Source organism: Chelonia mydas, chromosome 3 (genome assembly GCF_015237465.2).
Source record: "Chelonia mydas isolate rCheMyd1 chromosome 3, rCheMyd1.pri.v2, whole genome shotgun sequence".
NCBI classification, from domain to species: Eukaryota; Metazoa; Chordata; order Testudines; family Cheloniidae; genus Chelonia; species Chelonia mydas.
In genome coordinates this window covers 177,173,737-177,197,840 of record NC_057851.1, presented here as the reverse complement: position 1 = coordinate 177,197,840, position 24,104 = coordinate 177,173,737, and the positions used below count along the sequence as shown (strand labels likewise).

Genomic DNA, 24,104 nt, shown 5'->3' with positions numbered 1-24,104 from the left:
GGGGGGAGAGGTAGATACACTGGAGGGTAGGGATAGGATCCAGAGGGACCTAGACAAATTAGAGGATTGGGCCAAAAGAAATCTGATGAGGTTCAACAAGGACAAGTGCAGAGTCCTGCACTTAGGACAGAAGAATCCCATGCACCGCTACAGACTAGGGCCCGAGTGGCTAGGCAGCAGTTCTGCAGAAAAGGACCTAGGGGTTACAGTGGACAAGAAGCTGGATATGAGTCAACAGTGTGCCCTTGTTGCCAAGAAGGTTAATGGCATATTGGGCTGCATTAGTAGGAACATTGCCAGCAGATCGAGGGAAGTGATTATTCCCCTCTATATTCGGCACTGGTGAGGCCACATCTGGAGTATTGCTTCCAGTTTTGGGCCCCCCACTACAGAAAGTATGTGGACATATTGGAGAGAGTCCAGCGGAGGGAAATGAAAATGATTAGGGGGCTGAGGCACATGACTTACAAGGAGAGGCTGAGAGAACTGGATTTATTTAGTCTGCAAAAGAGAAGAGTAAGGGGAGATTTGATAGCAGCCTTCAACTATCTGAATGGGGGTTCCAAAGAGAATGGAGTTAAGCTGGAGTTTTGCTAATGGGCTTGCAATTTCATGTGCCTGTTCCTTTAATATTCTTGGATGAAGATTATCTGGGCCCCCTGATTTAGTCCCATTAAGATGTTGGAGTTTGGCTTCTACCTCAGATGTGGTCATGTCTACCTCCATATCCTCATTCCCATTTGTTGTCCTACCATTATCCCTAAGCCTCTCATTAGCCTCATTAAAGACTGGGTCAAAGTATTTGTTTAGATATTGGGCCTTGCCTAGATTATCCTTAACCTCCACTCCATCCTCAGCGTTTAGCGGTCCCGCTTCTTCTTTCTTTGTTTTCTTCTTATTTATATGGCTATAGAACCTTTTACTATTGGTTTTAATTCCCTTTGCAAGGTCCTTCTCACTTTATACCTACATGTTCTGATCTCAATAAGGTAGCTTTCCTTGCTGATCCCTCCCATCTTTCCCATCTTCCACTCCTTGTAGGCTTTCTGCTTTTTTTTAATCACCTCTCTGAGATGCTTGCTCATCCAGCTTGGTCTACAACTCCTGCCTATGATTTTTTCCCCTTTCTTCGGATTCAGGCTTCTGATAGTTTCTGCAACTTTGACTTGAAGTAATTCCAGACCTCCTCCCCCTTTAGATCCACAAGTTCTTCAGTCCAATCCACTTCTCTAACTAATTTCCTTAATTTTTTAAAGTTAGCTCTTTTGAAATCAAAAACCCTAGTCGCAGATCTAGTTTTGTTTATCGTTCCATTTAGTTTGAACTGAATTAGCTCATGATCGCTCAAACCAAGGTTGTCCCCTACAACCATTTAATCTAGGAGGTCTTCAGTACTCACCAAAACCAAATCTAAAATGGCATCCCCTCTTGTTGATTCAGGAACTACTTGGTGAAGAAATCCATCAGCTATCGCATCCAGGAAAATCTGAGCCTAGTATTATTACTAGCACTTTTCCTCCAGTCTATATCTGGGAAGTTAAAGTCTCCCATGATCACACAATTCCCATTAGTATTTACTTCATTAAACACATAAAAGAGGTCTCTATCCATATCGGATCCCGGCAGTCTATAGCACACCCCAAGCACTATCCTTGGGGAAGAAAGCTACTAGAGCCTCCCCTATGTGATTTTTCCCCAGACAGACTCTGTCTTATCCATTCCATCACTTCTTATTTCTTTACAGTCTACCTCAGCATTGATATACAATGCTACTCCACCACCTTTGCCTTTATTTCTGTCTTTCCTAAACAGCACTTACCCTTCAATACCTGTACTCAAGTCATGACTACTATTGCATCATGTTTCTGTTATCCCTATAATATCTGGTTTCACTGTCTGCACCAGTAGCTCTAGTTCCTTCATTTTGTTACCTAGGCTCCTCGCATTAGTGTACAAACATCTTAATTTTTGCTGTTTGGTCTCGCTCACATTCTTTACCCGATTAGGCACAGACATTCTACCACCAGTATCACCTGTTAGATTGGTACGTACACTACCCTTCCTCCTTATGTTCATTCTCCTACCCACGACTGTATCCTTTCTTACTTCGTTTTCTTCCCTCTCAATGTTAAAATCTGGTGTGGAGATTACCTGGACATCTCCCAACCATCTCCCCCGAATTCCTAGTTTAAAGTTCTCTTGATCAGTTGTGCCATCCTCCATCCTAGAAGTCTATTTCCCTCCTTACTCAGGTGAAGTCCATCCCGAGAGAACAGACCTCTGTCCATGAATGCTTCCCAGGTGCCATACAACCCAAAGCCTTCCTTATAGCACCAGGGCCTGAGCCATCAGTTGAGCATGTGGTGGAAAATTAACCACGCGTTGTGTTTGGATCAGAACAAATCTGAGGTTCCTTTATTCAAGCATACGCATGCAGGGAGAGTCAGCCGGAGCTGCTCTGGCGTAAACAGAAATACAGGAGCTTATATTGCTGAAAACCACAATTTGTCAAACCCACTTCCTTCAACAGCATTTTCCTTATTTGTCATATAGTGCAAGCTTCAACAGTAGCTTTGCCTTACTTGGAGTTTAGCAAAACAAACTTTACCTGTTATTGACAGGTGTTTCCTTTGCAGTTAACGTTTTTTTCTAACTTCTAGCGGTTATGGTTACATTTCTTAAGCTGTGCTGTTGCAATTTCCCCTTAATGGAATTTTCCTCACTCTCTTCTTATGCTTCATATACACAGTTAGCTTGACCAAAGTTTTAGGCCTATTAGTTTAGGCCTACTAGATTTTTCCTTCACAAGCCTTATAATCTTATCACACCTTTGTTGCCCTTCTCTAGGAACAGGCAGAATCCCACTGAAGATCACCTGAGCCTTGATTTCCTTAAGTGTCTTCCCCAGCCTGGCACAGTCTCCCTTGATATGTTCCAGTAAGAATCTAGCCATATAATTTGTTCCCACATGAAGGACAATCAGTGGATTCTTTCCCACTCCCATTAGGATCCTCTTCAGCCTCAGGTGCACATCCCATATCTTAGCACCCAGCAGACAGCACTCCCTTCTGTTCTCTGGATCAGCTCTGGTTACAGGCCTGTCTATTCTTCTCAGTAAGGAGTCCCCAGTCATGTAGACCTGCCTTTTCCTGGTGATGGTGCAATTCTCCGGTCTTATCCCCTGTTCCCTCTGGCTGCAAGTCCTCTCGATTCCTATTGTCCCTTGAAATCCTCTGCAACCCATCCCGTATCCTCCTGGCGCTCATATTTGGTGTTGATATCTCCATTGAAAAGAACCCTAACATTGGTATTAATACATTGCTAGATGGAAATGGTAGAATTATTAATAATAATGCAAAAAAGCAGAAGTGTTCAATAAATATTTCCGTTCTGTATTTGGGGGAAAAGATGGATTCATATCACATGATATACTTTCCACTCCAACAGTAACTAAGGATGATGTTAAACAACAGCTATTAAAGTTAGATATTTAAAAATCAGCAGATCCAGATAACTTGCATCCAAGAGTTTTATAAGAGCTGGGTGAGGAGCTGATTGGACCATTAATGTTGATTTCTTTTTTATTAATAAGTTTTGAAATGCTCAGGAAGTTCTGGAAGAAAGATAATGTTTCACCATTTCTTTAAAAGGGTAAAACAGGATAACCTGGGTAATTATAGGCTTGTAAGTCTGACATTGATCCCCGGAAAAATAATGGAGTGGCTGATACAAGATTCAAATAAAGAATTATAGGAGAGTAATATAAGTAATGCAAATCAACAAGGGTTTATGGAAAATAGATCCTGTCCAAATTAACTTGATAATCTCATCCAAAAAAATTACAAAATTGGTTGAAGGTATTAGTGTTTATACTTATGTAAGGCATCATGATTTAAAAAAAAACTAGAATGATATAAAAGTTACATGGCACACATCAAATGGATTAAAAACTGGCTAACTAATAAATCTCAAAAAGTAATTGTAATTGGGAAATTATCGAATACATATGTTTCCAGTGGAGTTCTGCAGGGATTGGTTCTTGGCCCTATGCTATTTAACACTGTTATTAAATACCTGGAAGAAAACATAAAATAATCACTGATAAAGTTTACAGATGACCCCAAAATTGGGGGAGTAATAAATAATAAAGAGGACAGGTCACTGATATCACTTGGTTAACTGCATGCAAGCAAACAATATGCATTTTAATACCACTAAATGTAAATGTGTACATCTAGAAACCAAGAATGTAGGCCATACTTGCAGAATGGGGGTCTCTATCCTGGAAAGCAGTGATTCTGAAAAAGATTTGGGGATTGTAGTGGATAATCAGTTGAATGTGGGCTCCCAATGTGATGCTATGGCCAAAAGGACTAATGCCATCCTTGGAGGCATAAACACTGGAATCTCGAGTAGGAGTAGAGAGGTTATTTGGCACTTGTGCTACCACTGCTGGAATACTGTGTCCAGTTCTGGTGTCCAAAATTCAAGCAGGACACTGCTAAATTGGAGAGGGCTCAGAGAAGAGCCACAAGAATGATTAACAAATTAGAAAACATGCCTTATAGTGATAGGCGGGACCTCAATTCTTTAAGCTTAACAAAGAGAAGGTTAAGAAGTGACTTCATCACATTTTATAGGGGACTATAAAATAATCCAATAGCTGGAAGCTGAAGCTAGACAAATTCAGACTGGAAATAAGGCATATATTTTTAACACTGAGGTAAATTAACTATTGGAACAATTGACTGAGGGTTTTGGTGGATTCTCTGTCACTGTCAATTTTTAAATCAAGATTAGATGTTTTTCTAAGAGATCTTCTCTAGAAATTATTTTGGGGAAGTTTATGGTCTGTGCAACACAGGAGGTCACACTAGATGATCACAATGGTCCATTCTGGCCTTGGAATCTATTCTATTCAGGCTCTTACATTTCCCTCATCACTAGTATCTGAGCACTGTTCAGGAAGTGCATTAAGTGATGTGACTAGCATTTGTTATATGTGGGTCTCTTTTTTCCCCTCTCTCTCTTTGTCCTCCTCTGTGGGAAACTTATGGGAGAGTTTTTATTCGTGAAAGCAGGCCAAAAAGTGCACCCTTGTATCTGGAATGGAAAGTGCTGAGGTTTCTGCTAGTTCTTAGATTCTGTAGGAGTTCATTCCTCAGTCTCTTGCACAGACAAATGTTACCTGTGCAGTGGACAGCTCCATTGTGCTTGATGTGTAAAAAGATAAAACCTGAAAAAGTAATAATGGCTGCAACCTTTCAGTTGGATATAGGGTTGCCAATTTTGATTGGACAGATTCCTGAAGGTTTCATCACATGACATCTTTGATAAAAAAAAAATCTTTAATTCCTGGAGATTCCAGGACAAAACTGTTGACAACTAATTGAACTAACGATGTGAACAGAGTTGCAAGATTGGGGCCCTAAGATTTCAAACATGTTTTAAAACTACCCAAAGAATCTGACAGAGGAATGGCAAAGAATTAAAAGTTTAACCAAGCATGGACTAAGTGTGCACAGTCATTGTACTTGGGAAATACAAACTGAAGGTGTTGGAATTATAATTACTACAATGACACTAACCATAAATTTTTTTATTAAATCCAAAGGCAAATGGTATTTGTATAATTGCTCTAAGCATATCTAAAAGCCTAAATAATAAGCAATTTACTACATCCAAACAGTAACAAAACATTCATAAGCGTTTGATCAAGATACTTACAAAGGGGCTAAGACCCATATTGGTCAGCTCCGCCATGGTCAGGCAGGTATTAGCAATGAACCTTCAAGAGTTCACTTTTTTATACCCTTAACAACAAAGTGATGTCACTGCTAAGATCAGAAGAAACAGTTTCTTATAGCCAATTATTTACTGCCCCTGGTACCTCATGAACCATGTGTTTATGTCTATTACTTCAGTCCAAACCTTAAATAAGATAACTCTGGTATTCTGAAGGATCACTACAAGTTTAACACAACAACTCTTACTTCTCATGATCTTATTCTTTTTGGTCACATGCTTAGGATCAATTGCTCATGCTAATGTCCCAACTCAATTTAAAACCACAGTTCATCCAAATCTAATGTGGGCATACATTCTACAGAAGGGTCAAAGGGCTCATTCCTGACAATCTTTGCTCATATGAGTAGTCTTGAATATCCACTGAAATTAATGTGCTACAGACATCAGTCAGGACTACTTGCTAGGGTTGCCAGGCGTCTGGTTTTTCACTGAAATGCCTGGTTGAAAAGGGACCCTGGCGGCGCTGGTTGGCACTGCCGACAAGGCCGTTAAAGTCCGGTTGGTGGCGCGCCAAGGGCCTGGGGCTAAGGCAGGCTCCCTGCCTGCCCTGGCTCCGTGCTGCCCCTGGAAGTGGCCACCAGGTCCCTGCAGCTCCTAGGCAGTGGGGAGGCCAGGGACTGGGAGGCTCCATGCGCTTGCCCCCGCTCCTAGCGCCAGCTCCCATTGGCCAGGAATCGTGACCAATGGGAGCTGCGTGGGGCGGTGCCTGCGGATGTGAAGGCAGCATGCACTGCGCAGAGCTGCCTGGCAGCCCATGCGCCTAGAGGCCACAGGGACCTGGCGGCTGCTTCCTCGGAGCCGCGGTAAGCACTAATGGGACTCCGCACTCCAAACCCTTTCCTCAGCCTGGAATCCCCTCCTGTACCCCAAGCCCCTCATCCCCCACCCCACCCCACAGCCCACAACCCCAGCCGGAGCCCTCACCCCCTGCTGCACTCCAATCTGCTGCCCCAGCCCGGAGCCCCCTCTTACACCCCAAATCCCTCATCCCAAGCCCCAACCCCTTGGCCCAGACTGAAGCGCCCTCCTGCACTCCAATCCTCTCATTCCCAGCCCCAGCCCAGAGCCTGAACCCCCAGCTCAGAGCCCATATCCCTTCCCACACCCCAGCCCCAGCCCAGTGAAAGTGAGTGAGAGTGGGGAAAAGTGAGTGACGGAGGAAATGGGGATGGAGCGAGTGGGGGTGGGGCCACAGAGAAGGGGTGGGGCAGGGGTGTTTTGTTTTGTGTGATCAGAAAGTTGGCAACCCTACTACTTGCATAGTTAGGAGTTGTCAGGCTTGGGTTCAGAGTTAGCAAGATATAGTCTAATGTCTGGACTCTGCAAAGATTTAAGCATATGCTTAAATTTAAGATGTAAATACTCTCACTGAATTCACTGGAACTACTTATGTGCTTAAAGTTAAACAAATATGCCCTACTCTTGTAAGTATTTTCCCAAGGAAGATTCTAAATCATGACTGAATTGTCTGCTTTTATTTCATTTTTGAAAAATTACTGTAATCAATAAAGCTATTAATACTTAAGGCTATTTGTTTTCATTTTTTTCCTGATTTTAATGAAAACTTCCTGGGCTTTAGAAAAGCTGCTATTTGTGTTTTTACAAACTTTCACCTGAATTTTAGATCACTCAAGTACTGAAAATACTGATTATGTTAAAATCAGTACATTGCATTGGTAGATGACTATGTTAATAATAAAATCTAAGTGTAAACAGGAAGCTGTCTATTAAAGTAACGTTGGGGACACTGGGGCATGGCCACTAGGTAACTCGAGGGGATGGAAGACCACGAGTGTCGATGAAGCCCCCTCGCACTAGGCCCAGGTGTCCTTGGCCCCCCCTCCCGCCTGGAGGCACTCGCAGCAGCTCTGCGTACTAGGCCCAAGTGTCCTTGGCCCCCCCGGCCTGGAGGCACACACAGCAGTTATGCTGAGGCTCTGCAACAATATGTTGCAGAGTCAGATTGCCTGAAACTAAGCAAGGCCAAACAAGGCAGATATGGAAGAACAATGCTGAATAAAGCAGCTTTATGTATAGTTTAACAAATGATACAGAGAATCAGGGAACTAGCTGGGAACTGGATTGGCTGGCTATATGGATACTTGGGGCAGCTTGCTATTGGATAAGTATGCTGGGAAAAAGGATGTATAAAAGCCTGTGTAACTTCCTGCTCTGTATGCAGGATTTGAGATTTTATTCTCCCTGTACCTTTTTGCAGCTGCAAATAAACTTTTCTGCTTCTCCACCCCGTTGTGATTATTGGGTGTAGCACACCGGGTAACGAACCAACTCAAGCTGTTGTTCAGCCTCTCGGCACTGGGTGCCGGCAACAGCTTTTGGCGTCCCTGGGTGGGCTCGAGGCTGCAATTTAGCCTTGCCCGGACCCCTCCTGGAGGTCGAGGATTGCGGCGAGAACCGACGCCCAGTGCGCACCGGTGAGTTCACCGGGGCCTCGGAGGAGACGCGATTTGATCGACCCCGGAGGGCACAATGGTGCAACGCATTCATATAGTGGAGAAGCAGTTGTGGTGGACAACGGTGAAGAACTGGTCCCTTGGATAAGGTAGGAACCTTTTGAAATCCGGATTGTATGCTCTGTTGGAACCTGGGGACGCCCAGAGTTACCCTGTAGGTATGGGACAGGGACAGAGCTCAGGGGTTAGGGCACGGTGTACGCCCCTAGAATGCATTCTGGCAAACTGGAAGGTATTTGGTGCGGATCCGATGACTAAGAGCCAATTAAAATGATTCTGTACAGTTGACTGGCCTCAATATCAACTAGAGGACCAGGAGTGGTGGCCACCAGGAGGGTCAATTAATTACAACACGATCCTTCAGTTACTCCTGTTCTGTCAGAGAACAAGGAAATGGAATGAACATATGTATGCGCATTTGTTTCTGACTTTATGTACTCGACCAGATATTTTACAGCGCTGTAATCTGACTCCGACTGGTTCGGTAGCAGCTAATGTTAGTCCCCAGACTCCCACCCCCACTGTAATGGCAAAGCCGGTGTCCCCTTCGGCCCCTACACCCACACCTTGTAAGTCCCCAATGGTTGGCCTATACCCCTTAATCACCGAAACTAAAGTCGCCGGGTCTGGATCGGACAGGCGTCCAGCCACGACTATGCAGGTTTATACTCATGTGCCCTTTAATCCTGTGGATTTGGCTGCTTTCAAAGCACAGGCAGGAGAGTTTTCCACCAACCCAAGCAGGTTTATATCAGTCTTTGAGGGGTGCCTCAGTAGTCACAAGCCGGACTGGGATGATTGTAACATCCTCCTGCGAACCCTATTGTCTGAGGTTGAAAGACAACAGGTTGTGTCCAAGGCAAGGGAGGAGGCGCAGAGACGGTATGACCGGGATCATATTAATATCCCTGACCCGGATGCACAAGTCCCCCGAGCAGACCCCAGGTGGGATCCAAATGATCATGGGGATATGACCCGCCTTACCTCCTATAAGGAGTTGCTTTTGCATGGACTCCGTCACTCGGCTGTCGGACATAATAATTGGGCAAAGCCATATGAAGTAATGCAGGATTTAAAAGAAAGCCCAGGGGCCTTTCTACAGCGTATTCAGGACACCATTCGACAGAACACTAATGCAGACCCCGATGATCAGGCAACCGAGTCAATTACTAAGGGAATTTTTACGAGCAGAGCAGCCCCTGATATTAAGAGAAAGTTACAAAAAAAGGAGGATTTAATGGGTATGACCATGGCACAAATCTTAGAGACTGCAAACCGAGCTTATAGTCTGAGAGAGACAGAGAAGGAGAGAAAGCAAGTGAGATTGATGGTAACAGCGGTACAGGCCGGCACTAAGAGAAGTGGCCGGGGAGGAAGGGGCCGTGGACGCGACCGTCCGGGCCCGCAGGAGAGACGACTGGGTTGCAACCAGTGTGCCCTGTGTCGACAGGAGGGACACTGGAAAAATGAGTGCCCAAAGAGGAAAGAAAAGGGGGGTGCCCCTATGATGGCGATGGCGGAGCAGGAATAGGGGTGGCAGGGGAGACGGACCACCCTACCCCCGGAACCCCGAGTAAAGATGTGGGTGGGAAGCTCAGAAATAGATTTTTTAGTGGACTCTGGAGCGGCCCGAACTGCTGTAAATCAGCCTCTTCAGTTGCCAGTAGCAGATTCCCTTACTGTGGTGGGAGCCACAGGCAGGGACACCAAGTGCCCAGTGTATGCCCCAGCGGAATGCGCTTTGGGAAACAGGACTATATCCCACAAGCTGGTATACCTCCCTGAGTGTCCAACACCTCTGCTGGGACGGGATCTACTTTGTCGCCTCGGTGCCACCCTGCATTTTACTGAGGACGAAATAACCCTTACCTTACCCCCTGAGAATGCATGGATCATGACCCTTGCAGTTGAGCCCTCAGCCATGCAAGCCCCAGAATGGAGCCCATGGGAAGACCAGGTGTACCCCCTCGCGTGGGCATCAGGGATTCCAGGAAAGGCCACCCACCAGACCCCCATTACTATTCAGCTTATACCAGGGAAAGGCCCAGTGCAAGTAAAACAGTATCCAATCAAGAGGGAAGCCAGAGAAGGTTTACAGGAAACTATAGATCGATTCCTAATGTATGGTATTCTCCGGGAATGTCAGTCAGCCTGGAACACTCCCATTCTACCCGTACAGAAGCCTGATGGCACGTATCGGCTGGTACAGGACCTAAGGGCAGTCAATGAACGGGTTAAGACTCTGCACCCTCTTGTCCCTAACCCATGCACCTTATTGGCTTCTATAGGGGGACAGTATACCCATTTTTCAGTCCTTGATCTGAAAGATGCTTTCTTTACCATCCCAGTTGTCTCCCCGTCACAGGAGATCTTCTCCTTCGAGTGGGAGGACCGAAAAAGGGTTAAAAAGCAACTTTGCTGGACAGTGTTGGCCCAGGGATTTAAAAACTCCCCCACCCTCTTTGGCCAGGCTCTGGCCAGGGACCTACAGGAGTGGGATAATGAGGGGGCCCTCCTTCTGCAGTATGTAGATGATTTGTTAATTGCCACTGTGGGCCAAACACCCTGCCTTAAAGCCACCGTGAGCCTCCTGAATTTTATTGGACTCCGGGGATATCGGGTAGCACGGAGTAAGGCTCAAATTGCCCTCCCAGAGGTACGGTACCTCGGGTTTCACATACGGCAAGGGGAGCGTCAGCTTTCAAGCGAAAGAAAGGAAGCTATCTGTCAAGTTCCTACCCCAAGTAACCGTAAGCGGCTCAGGGCATTTCTGGGTATGGCAGGCTTTTGCAGGATATGGATTCCAGAGTTTGGACTGTGGGCTAAACCCCTGTACGACTGTGTAAAAGGAGCAGATCATGACCCCTTCTATTGGACCCCAGAGGCTGACAGGGCATTTAAAATCCTGAAAAGAAAATTGATGGAAGCCCCGGCTCTGGGCCTGCCGGATCTCTCTAAGCCGTTTCAGTTGTATGTACATGAACGAAGGGGGGTGGCCCTAGGAGTGCTTACACAGCTGTTAGGAGCATGGAAACGTCCCGTGGCTTATTTTTCTAAGCAATTGGATCAGGTTGCAAAGGGTTGGCTGGTATGTTTACGAGTGGTCGCAGCTACTGCCCTATTGCTTGAGGAAGCCGAGAAGCTAACATTGGGAGGGGTTATGCAAATCTATACTCCCCATATGGTCCGAGCCTTATTGGATGCAAAGGGAGGGCTTTGGCTCACCCAGGCTCGGATTGCTCGGTACCAGGCTAAGCTGTTAGAGAACTCTGAAGTCACCTTACAGCCTTGCCCCTCCCTTAACCCAGCCACTCTCTTGCCAGAAACAGAGGAACAGAAACATGACTGTTCAGAGATCATAGATGTCCAGTACTCCAGCCGTCCGGATTTAAAGGATGTACCCCTCTCAAATGCAGATTATGAGTGGTACACTGATGGTAGCAGTACTGTAATAGATGGGCAAAGGAGGGCGGGCTATGCTGTTGTGACCCTCCATGACACCGTGGAAGCTGAAGGTTTGCCTGCTGGGACCTCTGCCCAGCTTGCCGAACTGATAGCCCTGACCCGTGCACTTGAACTGTCAAAAGGAAAGCGGGTCAACATTTTTACTGATTCAAAGTATGCTTTTGGTGTGCTGCATGCTCATGCTGGCCTATGGAAGCAAAGGGGAATTCTGACAGCCCAAGGCTCCCCAGTCAAGTATGGGCCCCAAATCCTCTGGCTCCTAGAAGCCGTACAACTCCCCTCGGAAGTGGCGGTGGTACACTGTAAAGCCCATCAAAGGGAGGATCAAGATGTGGCCAGAGGTAACGCCCAGGCAGATAGAGAGGCTAAGCATGCTGCCACCCTGCCATCCCCTCAGATTGAGAACGCCCATATGCATGCCCTTATCCCATCAGTAGGGGAACTTCCAACCCCTCAGTACTCTGGGGAGGAGAGACAGCTAACTGACAAACTCTGTCTCTGGGAAAAGGAGGGATGGCTCCATTCCCCCGAAGGGAAGGTCCTCTTACCAAAGGGCCTAATCCGGCCAGTGCTGCAGAAACTACATCAAACCACTCATGCTGGCAGGGAAGCACTTATCCAACTAATGGGAAAATACTTTATCACTTCTGAACTCCGACCCCTGGCTGCCCAGGTACAAGCGGACTGCTTAGTCTGCCAAAAGAATAACCCCCGACCGGGACATCCTGTGCCACCAGCTGCCCTAGAACCCACTCCGGGCCCTGGACAAGTGTGGCAAATAGACTTTACTGAGTTTCCCCGGACCCAAGGGTTCAAATATCTCCTAGTTATAGTGGATCGGTTCAGCGGATGGCCAGAAGCCTTCCCATGCCGTAACTGCACTGCCAGAACAGTGGCCCTCAAGTTTGTTAAGGAGATCATTCCTCGCTTTGGACTCCCCCTGCGGATGGAATCTGACAATGGGACACATTTCACGTCAAAAATCATTCAAAGCATGCCTTACAGATCCCCTGGAAACTCCATACGCCCTGGAGACCGCAAGCCAGTGGTGTAGTGGAGCGTACCAATCAGACCCTTAAACGGCATCTCTCAAAAGTGTGCCAAGAAGCCTCACTGCGATGGCCTGATGCTTTGCCCCTCGTCCTACTCCGTATCCGCGTTCTCCCAAAGGGTAGATTAGGGCTCAGTCCCTTTGAAATTATGTTTGGAAGGGCATGGCCTATGAATGGCACCCCGGTTCTGTCAGGGGAATGGGAGTTGGGTAATGGTTTTTTGTCACAGTATATGTGTTCCCTGTCTGCTGTTCTTTTGTCTCTTCACAGGTATACCAAGGATTCCCAGCCTCTCCCCTTGGACACTCCCGTCCACTCCTTACAGCCTGGTGACTCTGTGCTTGTTTGCAACTGGAAAGATGAGCCTCTCCAGGAAAAGTGGAAAGGACCCTATACCGTCCTGCTGATCTCCCATACAGTGGCAAAGATCGAGGGACACAAGAACTGGATCCATCACTCTCGTCTGAAGGCAGTACCCGCCCCCTCGTCAGCAGAACAGTGGACTGTCCAACCTGCTGACTCCTCATCTAGTGACGATCTCGGGCTAAAGCTACTGTTTAAAAGACATAAATAGCAGGCACCTTAATGCTAAAATGGGCCCACCCAGGTACTGGAGACCCTGGGTTGGGAAGACTCTGGTGATAATTAATTGGGTAACATTGTTATTCTCTGTATTGGTATTTCCAAACTGTGCATATCGGGAGCATAACTCCTTTGTTTTGCTTGTGCACCATGTTGCTAATTTAACAAACCAGACTGATTGCTGGGTATGTGCTCCAACTCCACTATCCCCCAAAACGGGAATGCCCCTTAACATGCTGCCCCTGACCCTAGCAGAATTAGCCACCACCAAAGAGCAGAAAAGAACGGACTCGCCGTTCTGGAATAAGACCTCTTTACAGCAGGCCACCTATCAGGACCAGGAGTATTCAGTTGCAGTACTCACTGAGGGAGTGTTATGTTTTACCCGAAACCAATCTGATCACTATGGGCGTCCTGTGGGAAAAAGCTCCTGTGTTATTACACAGTGGGCTGATGGGTATTGGATAAAGACCAACAGGGGAGGCCAACAGTGTGGGTGTAATGGTTCCTCCCCTTTTAGGGAAACTCTTACAAATAATCTTACCACAAGAAAGGGGTTTGGAAATGTAACTTGCTGTCCAGTTAACATCTCCAATGTAGCAAGCCAATGGTGGGTTTGTAGTGGTCCCTATGGCGAGTGTAATTTGAACGGCATAATTAGAAATGCCCCCACTTGTACCCAATCAGGAGGATGGGATGCCCCCCTAGGGGCATATGAACTGTTTGGAAAAGCAGCCTTAAATATCCCAGGAATCCCCTTAAGAAACAGTCCTTACTGGGCCCTACAGGGTCACTATTTTGTATGTGGCCGAAAGGCTTACAAGGTGCTGCCAGCCAACTGGACAGGTAGCTGTTATATAGCTCATGGAGTTCCTCATCTTTCCATAACTGCCACACTGCCCAAAGGAAAGATTAGAAATGCCCGAGACGCCTCTGTTGAGTCACGAGAAAAGACCCTGCGGCGACTGACTAAGGCATTGGAGGGCAATATGAAGAATCCCCTCACAAACGAGAAGCTTGTAGGGTGCTCTGTACTGGGAATAGCGCCACTGGTTTCCGGGCCAGCCATGGCATGCATAGGCCGCTATACTATAAGGCTGCAGATGGTACTTGAGAAGGTGGCCTTAGAGTTAGAGGACTCGGTTAGTGATTTAGGGTCAGCAGTAAAAACATTAAATAAAGAGGTACAGCAGCTCAGGACGTTTTCCCTCCAAAACAGGCTGGCTTTGGACTATCTCTTGGCATCCCAAGGAGGGGTTTGTGCCCTCATCGGGCCCCGATGTTGTGTATATGTAAATGATAGCAGTTATGAGATCTATGAAAAGGTGGTACAGGCTGAGGCCCATGCCCGAGCCGGAGCACAGGTTGCCTATACTGCCCCAGAGAGCGATTGGTTGCAAACCTTGTTTTCAGGCTGGGGTTTGTCATCTTGGCTTGGTGGTTTATTTAGCCTGCTATTGAAAATTCTCTTTCCCGTATTGCTTGTATTACTGGTATTATGCTGTGCAGTATCATGTGTTAGGGCCCTTTTGCAAAAGTTAATAAGTCGCTCTCTTCAGGGCTATCACAAAGTGCTTATGCAAAGTCCTATTGTAAAGAAATAAGTAGCCCAAGTGAGAAAACTCAGAGCCAAGGTTGTTGAGTGTTCTCAAAGGGGGGAGTTGTTGGGGACACTGGGGCATGGCCACTAGGTAACTCGAGGGGATGGAAGACCACGAGTGTCGATGAAGCCCCCTCGCACTAGGCCCAGGTGTCCTTGGCCCCCCCTCCCGCCTGGAGGCACTCGCAGCAGCTCTGCGTACTAGGCCCAAGTGTCCTTGGCCCCCCCGGCCTGGAGGCACACACAGCAGTTATGCTGAGGCTCTGCAACAATATGTTGCAGAGTCAGATTGCCTGAAACTAAGCAAGGCCAAACAAGGCAGATATGGAAGAACAATGCTGAATAAAGCAGCTTTATGTATAGTTTAACAAATGATACAGAGAATCAGGGAACTAGCTGGGAACTGGATTGGCTGGCTATATGGATACTTGGGGCAGCTTGCTATTGGATAAGTATGCTGGGAAAAAGGATGTATAAAAGCCTGTGTAACTTCCTGCTCTGTATGCAGGATTTGAGATTTTATTCTCCCTGTACCTTTTTGCAGCTGCAAATAAACTTTTCTGCTTCTCCACCCCGTTGTGATTATTGGGTGTAGCACACCGGGTAACGAACCAACTCAAGCTGTTGTTCAGCCTCTCGGCACTGGGTGCGGCAACAGTAAGGTAATGTGGTGGAAGGTACACATGCATATGTGCGTATGTATGTACTGTTAATTTACACTTATGAAATAACCATAGCATTAACTTACTTTTCTCTTTGCTTTTTTCTGTTTTCCTGTCCCCCACTATTAGCCCTGATATTTACCCTGAAAACTGTGAAGTTAATATTTTGTCCCAATTTTCAACAAATTTTTAATTTTTGTAATAAACACTGAAATTCCTGGGAAGCTTTAAACAAAATAAAATCTGAAAACAAAGGGCCTTGTTAATATTGGACACGATTTTTTTCTTCACAAATTTATTTTATTGTGCATACCAATATTCTCTTGATGCACAATAAAAACTTGTGAATATTACAAGGGGTGAAAGTAACTTAAAAGTCTTACTGATACGGGGGCCCAGCTTTGGGCCCCCGGAAGAGGCAGGGCCTCAGGCAGAAGGGGCAGGGCCTCAGGGTCAGCCTCTCCCAGCCAGCTCTTCAGCACTGCCCGGCTCTGGCTGCTGCTGTGGTAGCGGCGGCGACAGCCGGAAGCCCCGGGCCCTTTTAAATTGCCAGGCCCTGTGGCAGCTGCCCCTTTTGCCCCCCCCCGGCTGCCCCAGGTTGGGGTGGGCAAAAGGGGCAGCAACATTAAAGCACTGACATGGCAACGCTTTAACGTTGGCTGTGTACAGGCCCGTACTCACAGCCACTTCTTACCAGTATGCTGCGCCGGCCCACTTTCACCTCTGATATTACATGAAAATGTATAGTGATGGAATGTAACTTAGCTATCACTGGAGCAATAATATTTTATTATTGAAATCTATCTTCTGTACCACTCAAAATGCCTATCGGTTATCAAAATGCATCCAATTCTCTGAAACACGATTAATGTTTAATTATCTGCTCTTAAACCACTATTAAAAAAATCATACCACTTTCCAAGAACCTTTTATGGTATACATATTTTAAATAGCATTTTTAGCCACATTTCTCACTTACTGTAAAAAAACGACATTATGGGGTTATTCATAGAATTTCTTTTGAACAATTAATGGAAAAAGTACATTAACATGTTTTCCATATACAACTTACATTATAAAGGCCTCTCTAAGTCCCTTAAAAACATGTGATGGGATTACTCTTACAGGGAGATGGGTAAGTGATCTGGGGGAAAAACGGTAGGACAAGTTTTTTAGGAAGCGTATTGTATACTTGTTTACAGATCATTTTTCTACCTAGTTATTGTGTTTTCAGTGTAAGGCTACCATATCTGCAGTAAAGTCTTACAGTATAGGAAAAATGCTACTGTACTCTGGCTACAGTCTACTTGTACTTAAGGATCAGAGGGGTAGCCATGTTAGCCTTTAAGGTGCCACAGGACTCCTCATTGTTCTTGTGGATACAGACTAATAGATTTATTTGGGCATAAGCTTTCATGGATATATACATATATATATATATATATATATATATATATAGATGTATAGATATTGTGATGGACTCAGACCAGAAGGCTATAAAAAAGTAGTCCTGTTGGGATCCAGGAAGTGGGCTTCTGACCGCCCAGTACTAAAGGACCTCTCCCCAGCCTAAGGGGGGTATCCACTGGTCCGGGATTTCAAATAATTGCAGGGGACAACTAATGATAGAACAGGAATGGGAGTAAGGTCACAGGCCTAAATGCAGGGCACCTGATGGGGACACCAAGCAGAGAACCCCGGACAGCGCCCACTGCTCCTCGGAGGTGTCAATGGAGCCAGTGGATGCCACCCAGAGGAACTCTGCCCAGATGCATGAATGGACTGAGGAGCAGCAATAGGCCCCACAGTCGCAGGAAACCCTGTCAGCCAACCTCCCCTCCATGGTTTTGTAAATAACCATTTTGGCCAGAGCTAGGAGGAGATTGACAAGAAGGTCCTGCGACTTTGTGGGGCCACAGATAGGGAGTGCGTAAATGAGAAGGTGAGGGGAAAAATGCAACCAAAAACATAATAAAATATCTAATGGAGCCAAAATAGGGGCTGCAACCTGGCGCACTCCAAATAAACGTGCGCCAGGGTCTCCCTCACACCGCAAAAGGGGCAGGTGTCTGGGAGGGGAGTGAACCATGCCAAGTATACGCCCATGCTCACGGCTCCATAAAGGAGCCACCAGCTGTTTTCCCACTGGTTTTCCTGGTTTTTGGGACCAGGGAGGAATATAGGCTGGCCCACTGGGCCGGCTCCTCACACTCCAGAGGTGGCGGGAGGTCCTGCCACTTTGTGTCGGGGCAGGACGTGAGGGTGAGGACATGAAGGGTGTGGCGCACGAGCGTGTATAGATGTTTTCTTCTCACAGTCTGGAACTGAACTGGCTGCAACTCATGCAGCTGGCTCACAATAAAGGGGCTGGATGGCTGGGAAGGTCCACGGGGCAGGAGCCCAATAAAAAGGTCCAGAGGGCCTGGGGTGTCGGGTGGGCAGGGCATGCCCTCTCACAGGACCCGGTCGAGGAAAACCGGAGCATTGGGCAGTAAAGCAGCCCTCACCTCCTGAAGTACGTGCCAGGGAGTACGAGGTCTGCAGATCCCATTCGCTGAGCAAGTGTCAGGGGATCCAGCCAGTCTCCCCGGTTGTAGTCCAGGAGGTCTCCGACCCTGATGACTTCTGCCAGGACCAACCTCTGGCGCACCGAGGGGACTCCGCCATCTGCACACGGAGCTGGAGGTTGTGTAGCAGGGGCTCCGCGAGGAGATCCTCCCCCTTGGTGGCTGCCACAGACCTGGTCGCCTAGAGCGGTTTCCAGGTCTGGAGGAAGTCCTGGTAGAAGACCGGCAGCCTGGAGAGGTCTCGCGGAAGACCTCTTGGCTGGAGATAAAGCAGCTGCCAATCATATCAGAGACCTTGGAAGTGGCATAGGAAGGTGTGCACCAGTGTGCTCCAGACTACCTGCACCAAAAAGGAGCCTCTGCAGGGCCTGGAGGCAGAAGACATGGACCTGAGTGTGCAGGCACTTCAGGCCCTGTCCTCCCTCCTCCAGGGGCAGGTGGAGGACCCCTGCAGAGACCCAGTGAAGTCCTGGCCAAAGGAACCAGACTCTGGAGATCAGCCAGGAAACCCAGGGCCAGGACCAGGGTGTTGAGCTGGTGCCAGAGCATGGACAGGACTAGATGATTAAGCACCAGTGTCCTCCCTCGAAGGGAGGGGCACTGGAGTAGTCCTGTCCATTTCTGGAGCTGCGCTGTCACCCTACCCTCTAAACCATACCAGTTCTCTGGCGGAGATGGATGCGTGGCAGAAAGGTAAACGCGAAGATAGAGCAGTGGACCCATGCTCCACCAGATGGCTTGAAGCGCGGGTGGGAGGGAGCTCACCTGCCACCCATCCCCAACCACCAGGCCAGAGCTCTTGACCCAGTTGACCCGGGTGGAGGAGGCCTCTCAGTAGATGGCCTGGCAAACCTCCACCCGCACCAGGTTGCCCGGGTCCTCGACCATGAGGAGTATGTCATTGGCATATGCTGACAGAACCAACCGCAGCTCTGGCTCCCAGAGTGCCAACCCCATCAACCTCCAGCGGAGGACACAGAGGAAGGGCTCGATTACCAGAGCATACAGCTGGCCTGACAGCGGACACCTCTGATGCACCCCGTGCCCGAAGCTGACTGGTTCAGTCGGGGTCCAGTTGAGCTCACCAGACACTCCGTGGAGGCATACAGCACCCGTAAAAAACCCATGAACTGGGGCCAAAGCCAAACGCCAGCAGAGTGCCCAAGAGATACCTGTGCTCCACCCTGTTGAACGCCTTCTCCTAATCCAGGGACAGAAGGGCGAACAACAGACTGTCCCTACACCTGAGTTCCAAGAGATCCTGGACCAAGTACAGATTATCAAAGGTGGTCCAGCTGGGAATGGTGCAGGTTTGGTCGGGGTGGACCATGTCCACCAGCAGCCCCACGGGGTGGACTACATTCCCAGCCGCTGCAAGATGGCCTTCGCTACGACCTTACAGTCCATGCTGAGGAGCAAGATGGGACACCAATTCCGAAGGTTGCGGGGGTCCCCCTTCTTTGGGAGTAAGACGAACAGGGCTCGCCTGCATGACAGGGGGAGGACCCCACTCTCCAAGGACTCGGCCCAGACGGTGACAAGATCTGGGCCGAGGACGTCCCAGAACACGTGGTAGAACTCCACAGTCAGCTCGTCCATGCCCGGGGATTTATTGGTGAGCATGCAGCAGAGGGCTTCCGAGAGCTTGGCCAGAGCGAGAGGCAGCTCCAGCCGGTCTCGGTCGCCTGCGCTGGCCATCATGAGTCTGTCCCAGAGCACTCTACAAGCGTCAAGATCTGTCGGATCCGGGGAGAAAAGGCTCATGTAAAAGGCCCTGACCCTCCCACGCATCTCCTCCGGATCTGTGAGGGGGGTGCCATCCTCTGCCAGAAGGCAGGTGATATGCTTCTTAGCCCCCCTCTTTTTCTCCAGGGCATAGAAGAAGCGGGAGCCGCAATCCATCTCCCGAAGGAGGTGGATATGGGATCGAACGAAGGCTCCCCGGGCCCGATGGTCCTCGAGGGCCCGGAGCTCCTCCCGCTTCTCCCGGCACACTCTGCAGAGGAATGGATCCTCGGGGCTGGTGGCCAGACGCCTCTCTAGCTCCAAGACCTCCCATTCCAACAGCTCTATAGCCACATCCCTCTGCCGGCTGGCGCCCCGGGTGTAGTCACGGCAGAAGAGCTGGGCGTGCACCTTCCCCACATCCCACCACCGCCGCGCTGAGGGAAAGGTGCACCACTGCCCTAGTCAGGCCAGCCAGAACTCCTGGAAGGACACCACAAAGCCCACATCCTCCATCAAGCTGTTATTAAAATGCCAATAGGCTGGCCATGCTGAGAGAGGCCATCATGGTCATCAGATGGTGATCTGAGAATGGGACTGGCTGGACGCTGGAGGAGTGGGCTGTGAAAGGTGACAGCATGACAAGAAAATGCTGTCCAACTGGGAGTGGGCATCAAGGCGTTGTCTGGGTGGTGGCCACGCCCGACATCCACCAGGGAGTGATGGTCGACGATCTCCCGGAGGACATCCATGGCGGCTGGACACTGCTCTATCCAAGTGATCCTGCTCCTTAAGGGTGGTGTTAAAGTCCCCGCTCAGGACCAGACACTCGCAAGGATCCAAGGAGCTGAGGAAGGTGGATGCCTGCTGAAAAAAACTGCAGCTGTTCCGGGCCCGAAGTTGGGGCATAGACGTTAATGAGATTGACCACCATCCCCTCCACAGCCTGGCCCAGCACAGCCTCGGCGACCCCCAGCACCTCGGGCCATAGTTCGGGGGAGAACAGGATAGCCATTCCAGCCGTATGTGCTGTGAGGTGGCTGAAATAAACCCTGTCCCCCGACTCCAGCCGCCAACTGGCTTTGGCGGCCGGATCTGTACAGGTCTCCTGCAGGAAAACCACAGAGTATCCCCCCTCCCGAAGGAAGGGGAGCACCTGGCATCTGCAGAGACCCACCCTACAGCTCCAGGTGTTTAGTGCGGTGAAGGTGGTGGGTGCCATAGGGAGGGCTGGGGGGGATCCTCACCAGCAGGAATGCTCGTGGCCACCATTGGGCCACGCAACAATCCATGACCGACCCCGTAAGTAAGCAGGGAGTCATGGAAGTAGTGGGTCCACTGCTAGGCTGAAGCGCACAGCCTCCTAGGCCCTCTACCCTCCCCCAAAATGGCCCTCACGGCCTGGAGGATCTCATGAAAGTTCCCCCAGAACTGGAGAGCAAGCTGCACCTTGATCCAGGACTCACGGGCATCCTGGAGGAACTCTCACAGCTCGTCTCGTAGCCTATTGGGGGGTGGGGTTGCTGGCCGCCCTCCAGCAGCCCCTGTTGAAGCCCTAGGGCCTACCAAGATGGGCAGGAAGGGGGCAGACCCCCAGCGTGGCACCTGACGTGCCTCGGACCCCGGCTCAGTGGGGAGCGGCAGAGGGAAAATAGCAGCCCGTAGGGGGTCGGGACAAGGGAACACGAAGGCCACTCCCCGGCGGTCATCCTCCGGGAAGGAAATGGCCCCGGGGCAGCAATAGTAGCACCGGAGGTGGAGGGGAAGGGGGCGGCATCAGGGGCAGGGGCAGGGCAGGGGTCAGGAGCAGGGTCGGGTAGAGGTGTGGAAGCGGGAACGTGGGCCCCCAACAGCCGAGCTACTGGGCGGTGGTACCTCTCAGTCGAGGTTAAGGGTCTGTGGAGCAGGAAGGGGGCCCTTGGTGGTGCTAGGCTCGGGCTCTACGGCAAGTGTTTCGGCCACGGCGTCGTCAGATGGACAAGCAGCAGTGGGGCCTTGTCAAGGTTCCTTTCCCACTCTGAACTCTAGGGTACAGATGTGGGGACCTGCATGAAAACCTCCTAAGCTTACTTTCACCAGCTTAGATTAAAACTTCCCCAAGGTACAAATTAATTTTATCCTTTGCCCCTGGATTTCCACTGCCACCACCAGACTCTAACTGGGTTTACTGGGAAACGTAGTTTGGACACGTCTTTCCCCCCAAAATCCTCTCAACCCTTGCACCCCACTTCCTGGGGAAGGTTTGGTAAAAATCCTCACCAATTTGCATAGGTGACCACAGGCCCAAACCCTTGGATCTTAGAACAATGAAAAAGCATTCAGTTTTCTTACAAGAAGACTTTTAATAGAAGTAAAAGAATCATCTCTGTAAAATCAGGATGGTAGATACTTTACAGGGTAATTAGATTCAAAAACAGAGAATCCCTCTAGGCAAAACCTTAAGTTACAAAAAAGACACACAGACAGGAATAGTCATTCTATTCAGCACAGCTATTTTCTCAGCCATTTAAAGAAATCATAATCTAACACATACCTAGCTAGATTACTTACTAAAAGTTCTAAGACTCCATTCCTGTTCTGTTCCCAGCAAAAGCAGCATACAGACAGACCCAGACCCTTTGTTTCTCTCCCTCCTCCCAGCTTTTGAAAGTATCTTGTCTCCTCATTGGTCATTTTGGTCAGGTGCCAGTGAGGTTACCTTTAGCTTCTTAACCCTTTACAGGTGAGGGGATTTTTCCTCTGGCCAGGAGGGATTTTAAAGGGGTTTACCCTTCCCTTTATATTCATGACAGGCCTCCATCCAGGAAGGCCACCATGCATTGGCGAGGGATACTCCTGGTAACTCTGGTCCCAGCCGCGTGGCACTGGCCATCACCTCGAGTGGCTCGGTGGCTGATAGTGGGGTGCCATCCATGGCTGGGTTGGTAGAAGAGTCCAGGAGTCCCTCAGAGGCAGGAGCAGAAGCAGTGCTTGGGGGGTGGGAGCACGGGGAGAGGGGGGCCGGGACTAGGTCGCCCAGATCAAGGCCCACTGGCAGAGGGTCGTCTGCCCCCTGGGTGACTGGGGTCAGACCCAGGGACTCAATCTCCTCGAAAACGGAGGGAAGATCACCACCCACCACCCCAATGACCTCTTCACTGGTGCCCGAAGTGATGCTCACCTTGGGGCTCACAGGGGCCTTAGGTGGCAAGGGGGAAGGAGGGGCTCTATCGGAGGCCCCCTCCAGGAGGGACTCCGGAGGAGGGGCAGTGCTACCCTCCATTGCTGCCACATCATCCCCAGCCAGCTCTCGCAGATGGGATGCACCCAGGGGCAAGGCAGAAGGCTCGGTGTCAGTGGCCCCTTTCCAGGTCTTACAAGGGGCCTCCGCATCAGATGGGAGGAGTAGAGCTCGACCCTTCCGCTTGCCCTCTTTCCCCTGAACTTGGATCCAGCCCTCCATGGTATTGTCAGAGGGCTGGTGAACAGGGGTTGGGCCGGGGGGCAGGGGCGGTGGCATGGGAACTCAGGGAGGTAGAGGTGGGGTGGCATGAGGGAGGGAAGACTCCCCCTGGGGTGAGTCCTCTCCCATGCCCGGCGGTAATCCCTCCGCACCCTCCTCTACTGGCCCTGCCAGACTGCATGCAGTGGAGGTGGGGCCCTGCTGCTTGTCTGGGCGCACTGAGGGGGATGCCCCCAGGGCCCAAGCAAGAGCAGTGGTGGGCTGGGGAGGAGGAGGGGCAGCTCCAGGTGCCGGGCAGCTTGCGGGGCTGGCAATGATGGGGCTAGTGCCCTGCCAGGGCTCGGGGTCCTGGACGCTCCTCCGTGCTGGGCCAAGGGGCAGTCCCTCCAGATGTGCCCCATTGCCTGGCAGAGGTAACACCAGGCCTCCCACGTAGAATAATACACCCAGTAATGGGCCCCCTGGTAGGGGACCAGAAAGGACCCCTCGAGCGCCTCTCTGTCATGTGCCACCAGCAGCAGTTGAAGCTGCACCTGCCGGCAGAACAAGAGAACATGATGGAGGGCGGGGTCTTTGCAGCCCAGTGAGAGAGGACTGACTACAGAGAGGGGTTTCCCCAGGGTAGAGAGGCAAGGCAATAGGGCAGCATTAGGGAGGAACAGAGGGACAGAAGTCAAGACCAACTGGACGCCCAGGTCCTCCAGCGGCTCCAGGGGGACGAACACGT

At 49.6% G+C, this 24,104-nt stretch overlaps 1 pseudogene; it reads right to left on the bottom strand.

The window, feature by feature from the left end:
* Positions 1-24,104, bottom strand: part of LOC122465088 — a 56,724-nt pseudogene that overhangs the window by 32,331 nt on the left and 289 nt on the right.